We start from the raw sequence: 21132 nt of genomic DNA, 5'->3' as shown, positions 1-21132 counted from the left end.
AAATTGTAGTTGCAGTGCAGGTTGACTAGGATTAATTATATACAAATTGTCTTGCAATGTACCAGAACATATAATTCGTTTATTCATCATAATAGAAACATTACGATCCAAACAAACATTATAACCATCCAAAGCAAGTTTAGAAACCGAAATTAAATTCCTTCTAAAAGAAGGTACATAAAGACAATTGTTCAAAACCAAAATCCTATCAGAACCAAAAGATAAATGAATAACTCTTACTGCAACTACTGCTACTTTCGTAGCATCTCCCATGAACACGTATATCTCACCATCTCTAAGTATTCTGGATAGTTGGAACCCCTGCATAGAATTACAAACATGATCAGTGGCTCCTGTATCTACATACCAAGTGCTCGTAGATATAGCCACTATAAATGTTTCTGTAACTAGAGAAAGAGACATACCAGTATTGTTTGTCTTCTTAGGAAGAGGACAATCCTATTTCCAGTGACCTGATTGTTTGCATCTGAAGCACTTTCCCTTAGGCTTTTTCACACCACCCTGAACTCCCACTACCTTCACAACTTTCTGTGTCTGAGCCTTTTTCTTCTTCTTAATACCTTTCGGCTTAGAGGAAGAACCTTTCTCAGCTACATTCACTTGAACACTCTGCCGAAATAATCCTTCAGCTGCCTGAAGTTCTGTCAGCAGTTCCGCGAGACTATACTACCTCTTGTTCATGTTGTAATTCAAGCGGAACTGCTCAAAACTCTTGGACAAGCTCATAAGGATAATGTCAATCTGGGTTTCCCCGTCAAGTTCAGCACCAAGGATCTCTATCTCATTCAGATGCGACATCATCTTGAGAACATGATCCCTTACAGGTGTGCCTTTAGCCATCTGAGTGTTCATTAAAGCCTTCATGGCTACTTGCCTAGCAGCCCTATTCTGATCTCCAAAAAGTTCCTTGAGATTAAAGAGCATATCCGAAGCAGTGGCCATAGACAGATGCTGATGCTGCAAAACACCCGACATTGCTGCCAGAATGTAATATCGCGACATCTCATCAGCCTTAATCCACCGTTTATAATACTCTTTCTCATCTTCAGGAGCATCAACAGCAGGCTGTTCAGGCTTGGGTTCATAAGTGCAAAACTTGTACTCCTCAGCAGTCAACACAATGTCCAAATTTCGTTTCCATTCAATATAGTTAGGTCCGGTAAGTTTGTTATCCTTAAGTATGGTGAATAGTGGATTAAAGCCCATTTTATCCTGAGAATCATGCATAAAAACATCACATAAATAAGGGTGCATTAATTATTAAGATCTAAATTATTAAAATTTAATGCACTAACATCTAAACACCATAAGCTTCTGGTACGGCACGATGTGTGACATGTATACCACCTAATTTTGTTTAAATGTTACTTCGGTCCTATTATTAAACAATATGCCACGTTGGGGTGGATTATATTATTTTTCATAGCTAAGTGTATACCATCATCAAATCTTAAATTATTCGAAATCTATGGAACTTGGTACGCCACGATGGGTGGCGTGTATACCTTCCAATATTCGTAATTTTGCCTTGAATAGAATACTTCAATTCAATATTCATCAATGGTTTGATTTCGAGGTAGTGGAGGAGTCACATCGGTCTCGCTTAAAACCCACAGCCTTACAAGTTCGATGAACCCGTTTTTGACAAAATCGCCCCAAATCAGAAATAAAGAAAATCCGTATTTATTTCTTTCAAAATTTATTAATTTAAGAAGTTTGTTCTAGTAATTTCTATAACATTCTAGACACCACAAATTACATGCCACGATGGGTGACATATATATAATTTATATTCGTCTTTATGTTAAATTACCTACAACCAATAATGGAGACCATGAGATTTAATTTCATATTAATTCCCTCTCCCACTTAGAATTTTTTTTTTATTAAAATTGAGGAATTTTAAAATGAAATGGGGCACTATGTTGTTATAATTATGTCTAATCATGCATTCAAAATACACACATAATTTTAGCAACATATAACATTTAATTAAAGCAATAAATAAATTTTATGTCCATGTCATCCTAATTAAGTTAAACATGCAATTTTAAAAGAATTACACACATAATTAACGACACACATAATCAATAAATTAAAGCAATAATTAAAATTTAATGGAAAAAATTAAAATAAATTTTCCACTATTATGGCCCTTGAAAAAAAATCCACCTCTAAAAAAAAATCTGCCCCAAGCGCGCCCCGACGCCCCCAGCAGCCCCAGCAACCCCAGCAGCCCCAGCTGCTGCAGCGGCCGCAGCGCGCGCGCCTGTTGCTTTTCTGTGAGTTTTGTTTTGATTTTGTTCGATCCAAACATCAACAGCAGCCCCTTGTAATCGCACAGCGGAACAAAAAACTACCGGAATTGATTTCCGATCGCACATAACTATTACAAAATACCCGGAACAATTACAAAAAAAAATAGATCTAATACAAAACTAATTTTGTAAAATCTATTCTAACACGATCAACCCTCGTGTAAATTACAACCACGATTAAACCACGTGGAAACCAAAACAAAAATTAACCACGATTAAACCACGTGGGATCCAAACACATAATTAAAATATACATGGCGATAATAGTGGATTAACAACCTACATCAAAACCAATACAAGCAAAACATTATATACACGCATATATAACTACGACATGGACATTATATCATAAAACGTAGAACCCATTACCAGGCTCTGATACCAATTGTTGGGAACCACAGACTTAGGGTGTTACTACGTTTTACGATAAAGATTACGAAAAGAGGATTACCTTGTTAATGGTTGATTCCACGCTCTTCTATTGTATTCCCAAATTCCCTTGAGCGAAGTGTGGCCTCCGTCTTCTCAAGTTATCCTCTCTTCTTGCTCCTTGGTGGCTACAATATATTTTCACACCATTCCAAGCAAGAAGAGAATAAGAATATATATAGGCTACAATAGGGACCATGGACAATTAGGTTGGGCCTTCTAATTACATCTTGAGTCTAGCACAATGTAATTAAATATTAATTCAATCCACTAAAGAATTAATATTTGCACTACCTTTCCTAATACCGTAATTTAATTAATTCGGTTCCAATATTATTTGCTTATTAAATTCCCCATGTTTAAAATATCATATGTCCATTAATTAAATAAATTACTGATAATTTTTTTAATTAATATCTTTTATCCTTGATCATCCACTCAACCTTTATTTTATTATGCCAGAATAAATTCCCACTGCAGGGTTTCACATAATTAAATCTTTTTGAGCTTTCAAGGGGACATCATTAACCCGAATATTATCAGGACATGGATTCCTTCAATAAATAATATCCACCATGTATATAATTCCATCACCCAAAATATAATGATATAATTCAAAAGAATTATTTCATATATAAATCAAAGCATGTAAATAATATACACGTGTCAATTACTATTTCCGGATTAAGAACCTAAGCATTAATAATAACATAGAATCTTAGTTCTCCTTCTTAATCAGTATTAAGGGAACAATTCTAAATTTGATCCTGTTCAATATACACAAAGTATACTAGTATTATTTATTAGTCAATATAAACTAATCTAAATAATACTACAGCCATACCAGTGGATTATCCAACACCACCTGTGCTGTGAACCTTATTATATTATATAACCGTATTTAACAATCTAATATTCTGTATCCCATTTGATACTAGATTGTTCACAATATATAATATTAGACAACATGTAAACATTCAAATGATTCTCAAATAAACTGGCCAGAAATAAATATACATACTTCAAATAAATATTTTCAGTATACACTAACAAACTGTTCATGCCACACTATGTAGGAGTTCTTTTATGGATATTCTGAGATTTTATTGGTACTCTATATGATATATAAGTGTATGTAAAGATCGTCAGAATCCAAATTTGAACCTTTTGATTTTTCCCGAAAATCCACCAGATATCGAAAGAATTGAGTATAAGGTAACAAGATAAAAAGGATTTAAATTCAAGAAATTTAATAGAGGATCATAAAAAGGAATATAATGTATTGAGAAAGGTTAAGGGAACCTAAGTAATAAGATCCCGGGTATGATCCCTCAAACGATAAACGAAAGCGAAAGTTAAGCGAACCGTATAACAGATCAGCGGTCATTAGCCAAATAATTAAAAGCTAATCAAAGAGATTAGTGGGGATGATGTCATCAAACCAATGAGAAGAGGACAAAGGAGGGAGGGTGACATCACATGGTGACATAAGCATGACCAAGCAGGTGTGTTGTTGGTTGAATTAGAACCACACAAAAATTACCATGGTAAAAAGGTAACAAAACAAATCAAAATGTCAACCAACCAAGCCAACAATTCATTTTCACCAAAAACACAAAATTTTCTCCCCATTCTTCATCAAGCTCTCGGCTTTTCTCCTTTTCCAAAGAAAGAAAAATCAAAAACCTAGTTCCAAGCTTTGTTAAATTGCAAGGTAATTATTTATGCATAGTTATGGATATCCTATAAGTTTGAGCTCCTAAATCATTCACAATCTCTTCCTAAAAATCATGGAAGAAGATGGTGAATAGTGTTTTTCAAGAACTAAATTTTTTGTTCTTGAAGTTTTGTTTAGATTAAGCTTGGATAAGGACTTTAAGGGTGATTCCAAGCTATTCACTTGATTCTCCACTCTCCAAGGAAGGTATAACCCCTCCAAACCCTAACTTTATTTGAGTAATTAGGTTTAGTTTTGTTGTTATAATTCATGAGAGGCTTGCTAGTTGTAAATGTAGAGATTAGTTGATTTTGTGATGTTTTTGGAGTGGTAGTTCTGGGATTGTTGATTAATGAACTTAAGTGTAGTTTAAATTCAAGTTTAAGAATAGTATAAATTGATAATATGGAGTTGTTGGGGCTGTTATGGTGAGTTATGGATGGAATTTTGATTGGGTTGTGATTGTGGATTGATTGTGGGTTGATTTGGAGTGGTTTAAATTTGGGTAATCGCGTAAACATAGCCGTCGTAATGTCCGATTTACTTTAGGCTGTTTTTGTTCTTAACATTAGGAACCGTGAACTCACTGCTAGGTTTTGACCATTGCCATGATTAGATAGTTCATGTTACGATCTTCGTTTTGATATGTAGTTCGTTTGATTCCGATGTACGGTTTAGGAGAAACGGCCGTTTTAAGTAAGGACATTTCGCGAATGAATCATTACCCCTCGCCTTACTTTGAAACATAGGTTAAAGACCAAAAAGGACTAATTGGAGTATGAAACAATTATGTAAAGTGTATTAGGCAGTTGAAAAAAGGAAGTGAGTTAGACAAAAAGAAAAGCAACTTGGACAAAAAGAAACAAAATGGCTAGCTTGTAGTTTAGGGGTATAGTAGGGGTGCCGCCTTCCTAGCTTTCCTCGGTCTCGGTTTCCTCGACCTTTCACTTTCAACTGAATATTCTCTCCTTCGGTTAGCTATGTTAGAATGAGTTAAGGAAGCGCGTGCACGCGCGAGACAAAATAATTTTTTATTGCAGTCTTAAGAAAAACGGGAGTTCCGTGATACTCAAAAATAGATCTTAACTTATATAAATTAATAACTTGGGTTTGTGATAATTTGTAAAATACATATGCTTGTGATAAAGAAGATAAGTCAAAAAAAAGAAGCTGGCTGCTCTGCTATACTAGTTGTAGGGCGCTAGCGCTTGACTAATAGAATCTCAATAGAGTTGAACCAAGTAACATTGCAAAGGCATAATGATAGTAGGGTCGGGATATCCCCGCCCTCCGAACCGGACGTGAAGGTCTCCCCTCATCCGGCTCTCTGCAGGGGAATCTCCACTCACTGCTTCCCCTAATATCCTCAAAATGTCTAATTTTTATTTGTATATCTTGCTTTTTTAGCTAACTAAGCATCTTAATATTTCTATTTTTAAATTTCTATTTTTAAATATCATATTCTTTTTTTATGTTCTAACGAATAACGGTATGATAATACGATAAGATGACAATGCCGCGGTTGTCATTGACCAAGAAGGAAACCCCAAAGGAACTCGAATTTTTGGTGCAATTGCCCGGGAATTGAGATAGTTAAATTTTACTAAATTGGGCGAAAAGCATCTGTAGGTGGCTTTTTAAGTCCGCCGTCAAATCCCAGGGCTCAACCCTGGACAGGCGGTGGAAACTACCAAGCTGGAGTATGGTAGGGGCGCCACTGCCTGAAAGGACTATGTCCAGGGGACCGCCGAGGGCGTTGCACGAAACCAAACCGCCCCCGCCCGATCAAGCGGGAAGTCCGGGTTGGCAGGCCCCAACAAGTGCCACAAACTCCCTTCTTAGATTAGACTGGAATGGGGAAGTTGCTTGAAAGAGATTACTATGAGCCTTATGATACTGAAGAAGACATCACAAAGAAGGTGAAAGTAGGCGTTCCATATTTTAATGGTAGACTAAATCCAACAACCAAGGTATGGAACCCCAGAAAGAGGCTAGCCCAACTTAAATGAGATATGATAGCTTCTTTATGGTCTAACATTCTTGCTAATACATTATCCTTGTGAAAGAATCACCTTAAAACTCGTAATGGTTAATTTATTAAAAATGGTGGAGCCGAGGGTACTTGAGCGACTTAAGAGAATCAGTAAGCGCAAAACAAGCGTTAAAGTCTAAATTGGTTAAAGTATAGATTGATAAGTGACTTTGGTTTAATTCCAACTTATATGTTGTTTATAGGTTACCAGACTCGTCCCAAGCCATTTATAACCCCCAGTCGCTCAGGCAAGTTTTCTACCCGTTATACTGTTGTTGTGATGTATACATTTGTACATGCATTATCTTGTGATAGATGCATAATGGTTATTTAGCAAATTCTTGCGATATATTGTAACATGTGATATGGTATATATGCATGCATGTTTCGTATTCTTGACACATATATCTGTTGATTCAGTTGATAATACCTATGTTAGAGATAAGCGGTAATTTGCATATACCCTTAGTATAGGGGACCCAAAGGTGAACTTTTTCTAAAATCGGGAGTCGAGGCTCCCGAGTATAATATATATATATATATTTATATATATATATATATATATATATATGAATAGTTTTCAAAACTATGAATCGAATAAGGTTTATTCGATAACTTTATTTTATTATTGAATATTATCTTGAATATTCATTCGAGGGCTTATGACCCCGTTTAATTATTATTGAATATTATTTTGAATATTCATTCGAGGACTTATGACTCCGATTATTTACTAAATAATATTCTTTATTTTATTAAAGAATAATGTGTCGATAATCAAACTTACTTTTGATTATTCAAATAAGGATATTACTTTCGTATAAGTACATCTTTGATTATTTAAGATTCATTTCAAGTATAAGTTTTACAACTTCTACTTCAATTATTTTTATAAAGATTATTCTTTATGGGAATATTATTTAAATAATAATATTCAGATATTTTCTAATATATTCGAACTGATTTATTTATTAAATCAGCATTACTCCAAACATTCTTAAAAATGTTTTGCGAGTCTTCAAAATGATTTTAAAAGTTAGAGCGGATCCCAAAACTCATTTTATATTTAAGATCCTCCTTGCGAAGGGGATTTAAATACTCGCTCAAAACTTGAGGGATCCGGCTCTGTGGTGTATTTTATATTCGCAACAAGGTTGCTATTTTGATAAAAGAGTTTTGATTACTTACCCAATACTCGGGAAGTAAAATTCTTGGAACAAGTTAATCCATTAACAGGCATCGCCTGGGAAATATCAGTGAGTTTTCCTTTCCAAGTAGATACGACTTCTTGGTGGAGCCGTATCAACAAGTTTCTACTTGGGGAAGGTGAGGACAAGCTTTACGTTTCAGAGTCATGGATTTCATCTGAACTAGGAGTGGCGTAAGTGGTCGAGTGGCGCCGGCCCAGCCTAATTATATTGGCCCAAATGGCCTGGAAGTTCCGCTAAGACGGTCCATTCCTTAGGAGTCCAGTGTTCGGTTGACAAGTAAATCCGACAGGTTCTCCTCTACATGTAGAAAGTGGTGGGGTTGTACTACTGCGACTGATCATCGTAAGTGGTCTTCCTGGCGCGACAAACTCCCGGAATGAGTTCATCATCCAGTTGGATAATTCTGCAACACTATCCGTAGCTTTTCGATCGAAAGGCTACGAATGGGTGGTTGCCGAAGCATTGACAGGGTCAAACAGTTGTAATGGTGTTTCCATTGAATGAAGTATCTCGTAACTTCATTTCCTTTATAAAAAAAAATTCAAAGATTGAATCTATTCAAGTCTTAGCTTGTGGTCTCATCTATGGGATGACCTGTTGAAACTTATTATACTTTGAACAGTAATAGTTCAAGTAGATTTCTAAAAATGGTATAAGTATAATGAAGTAATTGGTAACTTCATCTTCCTTAAAACTTATATCCAGTAAGTAATTACCTTACACTTGAAAAAGGATTCTAGTAAGTTATCCATTTAGATACTTGCATTATTGTTTACACTATATATTATCTTGCGAGCTGTAATGCTCACTCTTGCTTCATTTCTTCATCACACAACAACAGTTAGGAAAGATGGCCAGACTCAAGCAGACCCAGCGCAAGCGCGTGGGAAGCGTCCCGCGTCTTCCCGTTGATGTTGTAGCTGCTATAGCTGCAGAGATAGATCTATTGGTAGATCAGGCATTCTACTTTTGGGAACCAAATATTGTATAATTATAACTTGTGGCAGATAATGGCAATTAACTGTAAATTTATCAAGTAATCATTTTGGGTTGTAATAACTTTTAAATTGTGGATTCAAGGACTTGTACTTATTTCAATTTCATCTCTGAGACTATAACGGGTTGTGGTGTGTGTTAGTGTGGGGTCATAGTATAAGGTTATTTATTAATTAAGTGAAGTGATATTGTGGAAAGAAAGACCGTGACGACCCGGATTCCCGACCCCGAATCTGGGGGTGTTACAGAAATGGTATCAGAGCTAAGCGTTATAAACCTCAGAGATGATGTGACGATGTAATAATAAACTCACAAAGATAATAAGAACTCTTGCCAAGTTCATGGTCGGACTACTTAAAGTAACGCTGACAGTTAAAACCCTTACGGGAACCCTTATAAGTATCATGATAGTAACTTAGCTCGTTTAATGTGTAGGCACATGAAATAGAGGACCCTGAGATGTTCGAGCGTGAGCATGATGAGGCACTGCTAGATGCCGAGGATCAGGAGGAGCCTGAGATGGAGGAGGATGAGGAGGACCCCTCAGAGGAGTCAGAGACAGAGGTTGTTGCTATTTCAGATGAGGAGGACCCGGATGAGGTCCCAGTGGCTGAGGAGCGTGTCGGAGCTATGGTAGTGTACACTGGTACCCCTTTACCCACACTCCCGGTGGTCAGAGCTCCTACCCCTCCACCACTATCCTGGAGCCCATATGATGACAGCTCAGAGACCCATTGTAATAACCCCAATTTTTGGAATTTTTGAAGCATGGATGAATAGTAACTTTTGCTGATGATGCTGATTAAGGAAAATTATCAGACCACGCTATATAGGAGTACTGTTATGGAAATTCTAAGATCGTATTAGTATTCCATAAAGTAAATAAGTATATGTAAAGATCGTCAGAATCCAAATCCGCACACTTTGATTTTTCCCGAAAATCCACCAGATACCGAAAGAATTGAGTATAAGGTAACATGATAAAAAGAATTTAAATTCAAGGATTTTTAGAGAGGATCATAAAAGGAATATAAAATATTGAGAAAGGTTTAGGGGAACCTAAGTAATAAGATCCCAGGTATGATCCCTCAAACGATAAACGAAAACAAAAGATAAGCGAACCGTATAACAGATCAGCGGTCATTAGCCAAGTAATTAAGGGATTAATCAAAAAGGTAGTGGATGATGATGTCATCACATGACACAAGCTTGCTTGCATAAGCATGACAAAGGAGTTTTGTTTGTTGGGTGATTTTGGGCCATACAAAATTAACCATGGTAAAAAGGTTAAAACAAATTTCAAGACAAAAAGAAGAATCAACCAAGCAAATAACATAAATCAAAAAGAGAAGAGTTGACTTTGCAAGAAGAAGCTCTCGGCCAAAATAAACACAGCATCTTCAAACTGCCATATCTCCTTCAATACTCACTCAAATGTTGTGTTCTATAGCTCGTTGGAAAGGTACTGAGATAGCCTACAACTCGTGTTCACAAGTCTCGTCCAAATAAGTATAGTAAAACCCTCATTTTTACAGTTCTTTAAATCGGACTTTTAGAAACTTCAAAGCCTAACTTTGTGTTCTTGATTTCTTTGGAAAGATCAAGCTTGTAGGAGGCTTCCTAAGGCTTCCTAGCAACTTAACACCTCCCAAGGAAGGTATAAACATCAAACCCTATCCTTTACTTTATTTGTTAGTAAGTTTAATTGTTGGTTTTGTGAAATGAGAAGCATAGATTGTGATTATTAGTAGTTTGGTTTGATTTGGAAGTGTTTTGGTAATTAAAGCTTGATTATAGTTCATAGGTCTTGATTGTGGTTGTTTGAGTTGAAAAACTTGGAGGTTATGGACTGATGTGATATGGTTTAGGTGAAGTTTTGTTGTATTGATGGTTATGGGTTGGTTGGTGGTTGATTGGAGTAGTTTAAACTTTGGTAATCGCGTAAACATAGCCGTCGTAATGCCCGATTTACCTTAGACTGTTTTTTGTTATTAACTTCAGGACCCGTGAACTCACTGTAAGATTTTTACCATTGTCATTTTTATATAGTTCATATTACGAGCTTCGTTTTGATATGTGGTTCGTTTGAATCCGATGTACGGTTTAGGAAAAACGACCGTTTTAAGTAACGGCGTTTCGCGAACGAACCATTACCCCTCGCCTTACTTTGAAACCTTGGTTAAGGACTTTAAATGACTAATTGGGATATGAAACAATTATATTAAGTGGATTAGGCAGTTGGTAAGGTACTCGCGAAAGAATCGCCTTAAAACTCTTAATGGTTAATTTATTAAAAATGGTGGAGCCGAGGGTACTCGAACGACTTAGGTGATTCGTTAAGCGTATGAGTGACCATAAGCGAACGTTAGGGTTCAATTGGTTAAAGTCTAGTTTCTTAAGCGACCGGGGTTTAATTCCAACTTATGTTGTTGTTCATAGGTTATCGGATCCACTCCAACCTTAAGTGTATCCGGAATCACTCAGGCAAGTTTTCTACCTGTTATATTGTTGTGGTGATGTATATATGTATATGCATTATCTTGTGATAGATGCATGTTGGTTAATTAGCAAATTTTGCGATATATTGAAGCATGCTGAGATGGTATATATATGCATGACTGTTTCGTAATCTGGTTATCTATCTGTTGATTTCAATGCTTATAGTTGCATAATACCTATGCTAGAGATAAGCAGTAGTTGCGTATACCCTTAGTATAGGGGACCCAAAGGTGAACATTTTTTCTAAACCGGGAGTCGATGTTCCTGAGTATAATATATATATATATTGATATAGTTTTCAAAACTATTAATCGAATAAGGTTTATTCGATAACTTTATTTTATTTTATTAATGAATATTATTTTGAATATTCATTCGAGGGCTTATGACTCCCTTTATTTTATTAATGAATATTATTTTGAATATTCATTCGAGGGCTTATGACTCCCTTTATTTTATTAATGAATATTATTTTGAATATTTATTCGAGGGCTTATGACTCCCTTTATTTTATTAATGAATATTATTTTGAATATTCATTCGAGGGCTTATGACTCCCTTTATTTTATTAATGAATATTATTTTGAATATTCATTCGAGGGCTTATGACTCCCTTTATTTTATTAATGAATATTATTTTGAATATTAATTCGAGGGCTTATGACTCCCTTTATTTTATTAGTGAATATTATTTTGAATATTCATTCGAGGGCTTATGACTTCCCTTATTTTATTAATGAATATTATTTTGAATATTCATTCTAGGGCTTATGACTCCCTTTATTTTATTAATGAATATTATTTTGAATATTCATTCGAGGGCTTATGTCTCCCTTTATTTTATTAATGAATATTATTTTGAATATTCATTCGAGGACTTATTACTCCCTTTATTTTATTAATGAATATTATTTTGAATATTCATTCGAGGGCTTATGACTCCGCTTATTTTATTAAATAATATTCTTTATTTTGTTAAAGAATAATGTTTCGATAATCAAACTTACTTTTGATTATTCAAATAAAGATAGTACTTTCGTATAAGTATATCTTTGGTTATTTAATATTTATTTCAAGTATGAGTTTTAACAATTCTACTTCGATTATTTTTATAGAGATTATCCTTTTTGGGAATATTATTTAAATAATATTATTCAGATATTTTCTAATATATTGGGACTGATTTATTTTAATAAATCAGCAGTACTCCAAACATTCTTAAAAATGTTTCGAGTCTTCGAAATGATTTTAAAAGTTAGAGCGGATCCCAAAACTCATTTTTATATTTAAGATCTTCCTTTCGAAGAGGATTTAAATATTCGCTCAAAACCTGAGGGACCCGGCTCTGTGGTGTATTTTATATTCGCAACGAGGTTGCTGTTTTGATAAATGAATTAATTACTTACCCAAAGTTCGGGAAGTGAGTCCATCTATTGAGTCGGCATAAGCAACATGGGCTCAGTGGGCGTCCATGAAAGTGTAAGTGGCTCAGTGGGAGTCCATCAAATGCGTAAGTGGCTGAGTGGCAGTCCAGCATAAGGTCCTATTGCGGCCAGGGTGATGACCAGTGGGGAATTCGTCCATCTACTTGTAGAAAAGGTTACTTATTGGTATCTTTGCCTGATCAGCAAGATATCAGGTTTATGCCAAGGTTTTCTCCTTTCCAAATTCATTGGATATTGCAACTCTGTTTATAATTTTCATAATAGAGGTTTTCAAGGAGTGTATGAAATGTATATATATATAAGTGTATATATATATCGGGACTTAATGAAGTACCTCGTAACTTCATTATTTATAATGATATTCAAAGATTGAATCTATTCAAATCTTGTCTTGTAGTCTCATCAGTGTGATGAACTTTTGAAACTAGTTATAACTTGAACGGTGGTAGTTCAAGTAGTATTTGGAAAAGATATAAGTATATTGGAGTATCTTGTAACTTCATCTTTTAAACTTATATCTGGTTATTGATTATCTTATGCATGACAAAGATTTTCACAAAAATATTGAGACAAGGTTAGATATATGAGATCACCTTGTAACGATATTTTTATACAGTTATAAACTGGAACTCTGTGTATATTAGGCATGGAAGAGGACTTCCAAGATTTTGAAAAGTATATAAGTATATATACTGAATATTTTACGACTTCGTCGCATTAAGATATCAAACTTGGTTCATTTCTTCTTGACCAAGACTTTCATGAATACTATGAGAATGCTCATATATTGTTAATTATTATACATATTATTTCGGTGGGCTTGTTGCTCACCCTTGCTTTCTTCTTCATCACACAACAACAGATAGAAAAGATGAACAGGACCAAGCTCCCGATTCGCAAGCGGTTAGGAAATGTTCCGCAGTTTCCTGTAGGCGTTGATGCCGTTATTGCCGAGGTAGGATCTACAAATAGGCTAGGCTTTCAACTTTTGATGTACCAGACTTATGTATATTTATGAATTGTAATAATGGCAAGGAAATGTAAATTTATTCAGAAACCCTTTTAAGGTATAATGGCATATAATTGTGGAATAAAGTGACTTGTATTATTTTTTTGGTATTCATCTCTGAGACTATAACTTGTGGTGTGTGTGTATATTGTGGGGTCACAGTATGTAGTAGTTGGTTGTTTATTAAGATTAAGTGTTATTAAGGGAAATGGAACTCGTGACAACCCGGATCCCCGACCCCGGATTTGGGGGTGTTACAGAAATGGTATCAGAGCTAAGCGTTATAAACCTCAGAGATGATGTGACGTTAAGATAATAAGTTCACTAAGATTATAAGAACTCTTTCCAAGTTCATAGTCGGGCTATCTAACGTAGTACTGACAGTTAAAACCCTTATGGGAACCCTTATAAATATCGTGATAGAAGCGTAGTTCATTATCGTATATGGTAGCGGGACTCCGAACCCTGAGGTTAAGGAGCAACAACGTGATGATGTTTTATTACTTATTGGAGATCAGATTATGGATCCGATAGAGCATCCTAACGAGGGACCGGATGATGTTCATATTGAGGATGTAGCGGTTGAGGATGTTGTCCTAGAAGGGATTATTGCTGAGAAGAATCCCATGGAGGATCCTAACAAGAATGAATAAAGGACCATTGAGGAATTGATGACTATGGTTAGGGAAACTACCAGAGGTAGGATTGGCCGGTTACTACCGGAGGTTCGTTCAAGTTCGTGAAGATAGTAGCCCCTTTAACGCGGCTTACTCGTAAGACTGAGAAGTTCGAATGGACGGAGAAATACGAGAACAACTTTCAAGAACTGAAGCAAAGATTGGTGATGGCCCATATGATGGCGTTGCTAGATGGAAAAAGAGATTTTGTGATGTGTAGTGACGCTTCGCATAAGGAATTAGGGTGCTTCTTATACAGCACAATAAGGTAATCACGTACGCGTCAAGACAATTAAGGGAATATAAAGTTTGATATCCCCGCCCATGAGCTTAGGCTCGTGATAATAGTTTTATCCTAAAGATTTGAGGCACTACTTGTATGGAGAGAAGTGCGAGATTCACAAACCATAGGAGCTCTAGTACATTTTTACGTAGAAAGAGCTCAACATACGCCAGAGGAGGCGGTTAGAGCTAATCAAGAATTATGATTGGGAGATTCTTTATCATTCGGGGAAAGCCAATGTGGTGGCTGATGCCCTTAGTAAAAAGGAGAGACTCAAGATGATAATGTCTTTTGGAGAGTTTATAGGAGATTTTGAGAAAATGGAAATAGAAGTGAAGGTAACCGGAGCCGGTACCGAAAAGCTGTTTGAGATTGCAATATAGTTCAAATTATCGGAAAAGAACATATTGTGCCAGAAAAAGTGATGAATGAAGGCAGAGAGCCAACAATTAGATAAAAGATTAATACCGAGAAAGATGATAAGGGAATAATGAGGTATTCCTACAAAATTTGGGTTCCAAATGTTCAAGAGCTTAAAGATGAGATCTTAGATGAAAGCTTGTTTGAGGAATAAGATTTAGAGCAAACCCTGAACGTGATAGTCAGGGAGGTTGACATCAAGATAGAAGAACCCATAACATAATGAAATGGAAAACAAGGATTTTAACGTATAAGATAACCCTGATTGTGGGAGAAGGATGAAACATTTCATACTGAGAAAACAGAAGTCGAGCAAGATAGGGAGAACCGGGATGGTACTCCTATGGGGCAATTCATGGACCTGCCTAAACAAAAATTATACTTTTATTCCCAAACACCACCCTGAGGAAACAATGCAGTGGGAAATTCTTTCAGGATCTTTAAGTCACTAAGCTCTCAGAGTTCCAAGGAACAAGCTGACCTAGCTGAGGCAAGATCCTGGACAAAGGAAATAGAGAAATGATTTTATATTCTAAATGATTGATGAAGCACAAAAGACTGTTTTTGTCACTTACCCTCCTAAGAGAGACCACCCGCTGGTGAAAGACCAAGAAAGGCACGGAGCCAGAGGTTAGAATAAACTGATTAAAGTTCAATCAATTTTTTTCGGGAAAGTAATTCCCAAGGTTATGGAGATAGTGTAAAAGCTTTAGAGCCAGAACAAAGGCGGACGAGTATGATGAATTATGAAGCTAAGTTGTAAAAGTTGTCAAGATTCGTTCTGATGACAAGAATCCCAGAACGATGTGATGTTTGAAGTCAATGATTAGTGGGTTCATGAAATAATGATAAGAGAAAGGAAAATAAAAAGAAACTGAAGTGGAAAGGAATATAAAGGCAATAGAGTTTGAGGAATGATAAGGGAGTTGGGTATGAGGAAACCCTAAAGACTCGTAGTAATAGAAATAGAAAAGTATATGATCGTCAGGATGGGGATGATTTACCATGAGTTAAAGTTGATGGTTGAAGGCATAAGAGATATATATGGTGTACCCCTTCAAGTTAGAAGGATTCGGGGAAACCTTGAGATAGTTCGAAGGATAAATAATGAGACGCGGATAGACTGAGGAGACAAGAAAGTAAGAAATTAAGAAAATTGGATGAAGGAAGTGACCTTCAAGAAAGTGAAGTGTAAGACCGGGGGCATGATACCCAGAAAGGGAGACGCCGGGTATGAAAGATATCCCAACATTGAGATGACTGTTGAGATAAACAACAAAAGAAAATAAGGATTTATTAAGAAGAAGTTCACGTTGAACACGACCAATATCTTCCAGAACATCCTTGTTATCGTTACCCAATTTAGGCAATAAAAGCGGATAACCGTTGTTATCTTTTGGAGGCCATATTGATTGACCTCATTTTGAATACAGATGTTATTGTGAAATTTGACATATACTATCGAGGTGGGAATGATTGAATAAGACAGCCTTATCAGGGATATATGACTTGATTTATCCATGGAAGGATGCATGTACCTTTTTAAAGGTGGAATTAAGGATAGAACATCGGTAACTTAAAATAAATCCTAGGGGAATGTATAAAGGTTGGCATTTCACCCTTAATAGGGATAGTATGAGTTTTGACAGTATAAATTGGAAAGGATTAAGGTAATAACAACCTTTAAGAATCAGTGGAGAAATTTTTCAGAAGAATATAGACAATGATTCTGGTATTAATAAATGGTATCTTGATATGCCCTGTATCTAGGGAATACAGGAGGAACAATTCAAGGATAACCTTAGAGGTTTTACAAGGAGAAAGGTAATATTCAAAATTCTCAAGAATAGAAATATTGATAAAGGAAATATGACGTAATTATAATGATGCCAAGTGGGGCACGTGTTAAACCACGAGAAAGTATGGATCGAACCAGTAAAGGTCGAAATTGTTCAGGGCAATTAGGACCTAAGATAAAAGATGTTCTAAGTATGATTGATAGTCAGTCGTGACAGTGATTAACCTCTAAAGACTGAGGCAATAACTTATGGAAAAATGGTGATATTTTTTTTACTCATCAGATTTTAAGGAAAACATCTTCACATAAGCAGTGATTGAAATAAGGTAGAAAATTTATTTGGAGGTGGTTAAAATAACATTGACTGTAAGAAAATTTTACTATCAGGAAAAGCCAAAGAGGTGGCCGATACTTTAAAGGTAAGAGGATAATTGTAGGCTCTTGTGCCAAAGGAATACAGTGATGATGGTTAAAGCTGTGATGGTTGTATTATGGTTGGGAAGATTGACATTCATTCTGATGACTGTGTAATACCCAACCGTAATAGTAGTTGGTAAAGGTTTAATTCATGTAATCGCCATGAGCGGGCTATCTATCTCAGAAGGTACTATCTTGAGATAAGCCAGGACCATGTTTCAAAAAGGACTAGAAGAACCTTTGAGTTAAGTCTTCTATTTAAGGCATATGATTAAGAATGGTATTAACCTGCTATCGTTGCTTTGATTGAAACTCTTCTGCAATTTTATCTGCTTCATGTCATGAAACTACGTCAGAATCTGGAGTGTTCTTCATGAATTATGAATGGTGATTATGTTAACTCCTTAGAAGAATTTGATACGACATGTATGGACTTCGTATGGTTAGATATTAAGATTTTATGGAAAGTGAATGACGACAGTAGGTCAGTGGTGGACCATAGTAATGCAGCAATGATTCTGCGAGTAATGAGCTGATTACAACCGTGAGAGTTGTATTGGAATGGATGTTGAGATTGAGTACCACTAATCGGGTCGTGTTGATGTATAAGTTATCTTTGATAGAAAAACTAGGTCGATTATTTACCTATTGAATATTTATTCCTTCTTAGGAATAGAGAGTCGTATTATTACGAAGAAGGTTGCGGTGCAAGCATAGAATTCTAGTAACGATGATGTCTAGAATGAAATCCCAGATTCGATTTTCGATGTCAAGGGAGTTTCAAAGGTGATTGTGTATAAGCTCCAGGAAGAGCATGGGTCCATAGAATGATGGACGGAATATCAAAAATAATTAGGCATGTGAAATACGACGCTATAATGCTTAATGTTAATTTATATACATATATGTTTTGTTCTCCTATGATAAACCTCTATAGTTCAGAGGTAGATTTCAAGCCAGATATTTTGTGGAGGTATATATTTTAATATATATACAATTCTCTTCAATTCGTTCTTTTCTCTCCTTTTCATTTCATGTAAGCTGAGAAGAACAACCCTTCCAGAAGGGGAGGTATTGCCGAATGACTATCTATCTGTGTGATAGAAGCCTAGTAGGATACCATCTATTGTTTAATTGCTTGTCAAGTACTAAAGGCTGGCCACCTTCTATACTAACTATGCGATATAACAAGTGTTCATGATCATAGTGATCTCTCAACAAATTCCTTTACTTCTATATGATGGATCAAGCTTTCGAAGATAAAAGCAGCTAGAAAGGAAGTAGTATCAGTACGGTGGTATTCTGATTCTAACACGTTCGTGATACTAAGGTTGACGTGGTTATTAAAAGGTTATAGAACGCTAACGAGCAAAAGTGTAACCAGTATAATATTATGTACGGAAGATAGTAACGACTACGAACTGGAAAAAATGGGTATTGAGAAGCAAAAGCTATAATGCTAGAAGCTATGATGAGAGTCGGTGCAATAGACTTGAAAGAATTTGGAATGATCACTTAATGCAATTAAGTTTTCTCACGATAATCGATTGTATGTCAGTATCGAGGTATCGCCTTATAAGATCCTTGAGGGAAGACAATGTCGATCTCCCTTATGATAGGATGAAGTTGGAGAGCACAAGATGCTCGGACCAGCAGTGGTCCAAATGACCAAGGATATAATAGATTTAATCAGAGGACGGCTGGTAGTAGCCCAAGATGGGCACACGAAGTATGTTGATTTGACACAAAAGGACAAAGAATAGGAAGTAGGGGACCTAGTGCTGTTATAGGTATTCCCTTAGAAAGGATGGATAAGGTTCGGAAAGAAAGGAAAGCTAAGCTCACGAATTGTTGGACCCTTGGATATATTAAGACGTATTGGGAAATTAGCATATGAGCTAGCCCTACCCCCGAACATGTAGCAAGTTCATAACGTGTTCCACATATCAATGTTAAGAAAGTGTAATTCGGATGCCAGACAAATAGGGGCATATGAGCGCATAGACATGCAACCAGACGTAACCTATATGGAGCAACCAGGAAGGGTTATAGATTGAAAAGGAACAAGTGCTTAGGAGAAGGGTTATCAAACTAGTCAGAGTTTGATGGTAGAACCACAATGTTGGAAAATTTACTTGAGAGTTAGAAAGTGCAATGCTAAGAGAGCATCCCTATTCATTTTCTATCCGATTCCGGGACATAATCCTTTTAAGGAGGGGAGACTGTAATAACCCCAATTTCTGGAATTTTTGAAGCATGGATGAATAGTAACTTTTGTTGATGATGCTGATTAAGGAAAATTATCAGACCACGCTATATAGGAGTACTGTTATGGAAATTCTAAGATCGTATTAGTATTCCATAAAGTAAATAAGTGTATGTAAAGATCGTCAGAATCCAAATCCGCACACTTTGATTTTTCCCGAAAATCCACCAGATACCGAAAGAATTGAGTATAAGGTAACATGATAAAAAAGATTTAAATTCAAGGATTTTTAGAGAGGATCATAAAAGGAATATAAAATATTGAGAAAGGTTTAGGGGAACCTAAGTAATAAGATCCCAGGTATGATCCCTCAAACGATAAACGAAAACAAAAGATAAGCGAACCGTATAACAGATCAGCGGTCATTAGCCAAGTAATTAAGGGATTAATAAAAAAGGTAGTGGATGATGATGTCATCACATGACGCAAGCTTGCTTGCATAAGCATGAGAAATGAGTTTTGTTTGTTGGGTGATTTTGCGCCATACAAAATTAACCATGGTAAAAAGGTTAAAACAAATTTCAAGACAAAAAGAAGAATCAACCAAGCAAATAACATAAATCAAAAAGAGAAGAGTTGACTTTGCAAGAAGAAGCTCTCGGCCAAAATAAACACAGAAACTTCAAACTGCCATATCTCCTTCAATACTCACTCAAATGTTGTGTTCTATAGCTCGTTGGAAAGGTATTGAGATGGCCTACAACTCTTGTTCACAAGTCTCGTCCAAATAAGTATGGTAAAACCCTCATTGATACATTTCTTTAAATCGGACTTTTAGAAACTTCAAAGCCTAACTTTGTGTTCTTGATTTCTTTGGAAAGATCAAGCTTGTAGGAGGCTACCTAAGGCTTCCTAGCAACTTAACACCTCCCAAGGAAGGTATAAACATCAAACCCTATCCTTTAATTTATTTGTTAGTAAGTTTAATTGTTGGTTTTGTGAAATGAGAAGCATAGATTGTGATTATTAGTAGTTTGGTTTGATTTGGAAGTGTTTTGGTAATTAAAGCTTTATTATAGTTCATAGGTCTTGATTGTGGTTATTTGATTTGAAAAACTTGGAGTTTATGGACTGATGTGATATGTTTTAGGTGAAGTTTTGTTGTATTGATGGTTATGAGTTGGTTGGTGGTTGATTGGAGTAGTTTAAACTTTGGTAATCGCGTAAACATAGCCGTCGTAATGCCCGATTTACCTTAGACTGTTTTTGTTATTAACTTCAGGACCCGTGACTCACTGTAAGATTTTTACCATTGTCATGTTTATATAGTTCATATTACGAGCTTCGTTTTGATATGTGGTTCGTTTGAATCCGATGTACGGTTTAGGATAAACGACCGTTTTAAGTAACGACGTTTCGCGAACGAACCATTACCCCTCGCCTTACTTTGAAACCTTGGTTAAGGACTTTAAATGACTAATTGGGATATGAAACAATTATGTTAAGTGGATTAGGCAGTTGTTAAGGTACTCGCGAAAGAATCGCTTTAAAACTCTTAATGGTTAATTTATTAAAAATGGTGGAGCCGAGGGTACTCGAACGACTTAGGTGATTCGTTAAGCGTATGAGTGACCATAAGCGAACGTTAGGGTTC

This window comes from Apium graveolens, chromosome 8 (genome assembly GCF_009905375.1).
Source record: "Apium graveolens cultivar Ventura chromosome 8, ASM990537v1, whole genome shotgun sequence".
NCBI classification, from domain to species: Eukaryota; Viridiplantae; Streptophyta; class Magnoliopsida; order Apiales; family Apiaceae; genus Apium; species Apium graveolens.
The sequence above is the reverse complement of the archived record's forward strand: the minus strand, read 5'-3'. Positions refer to the sequence as shown.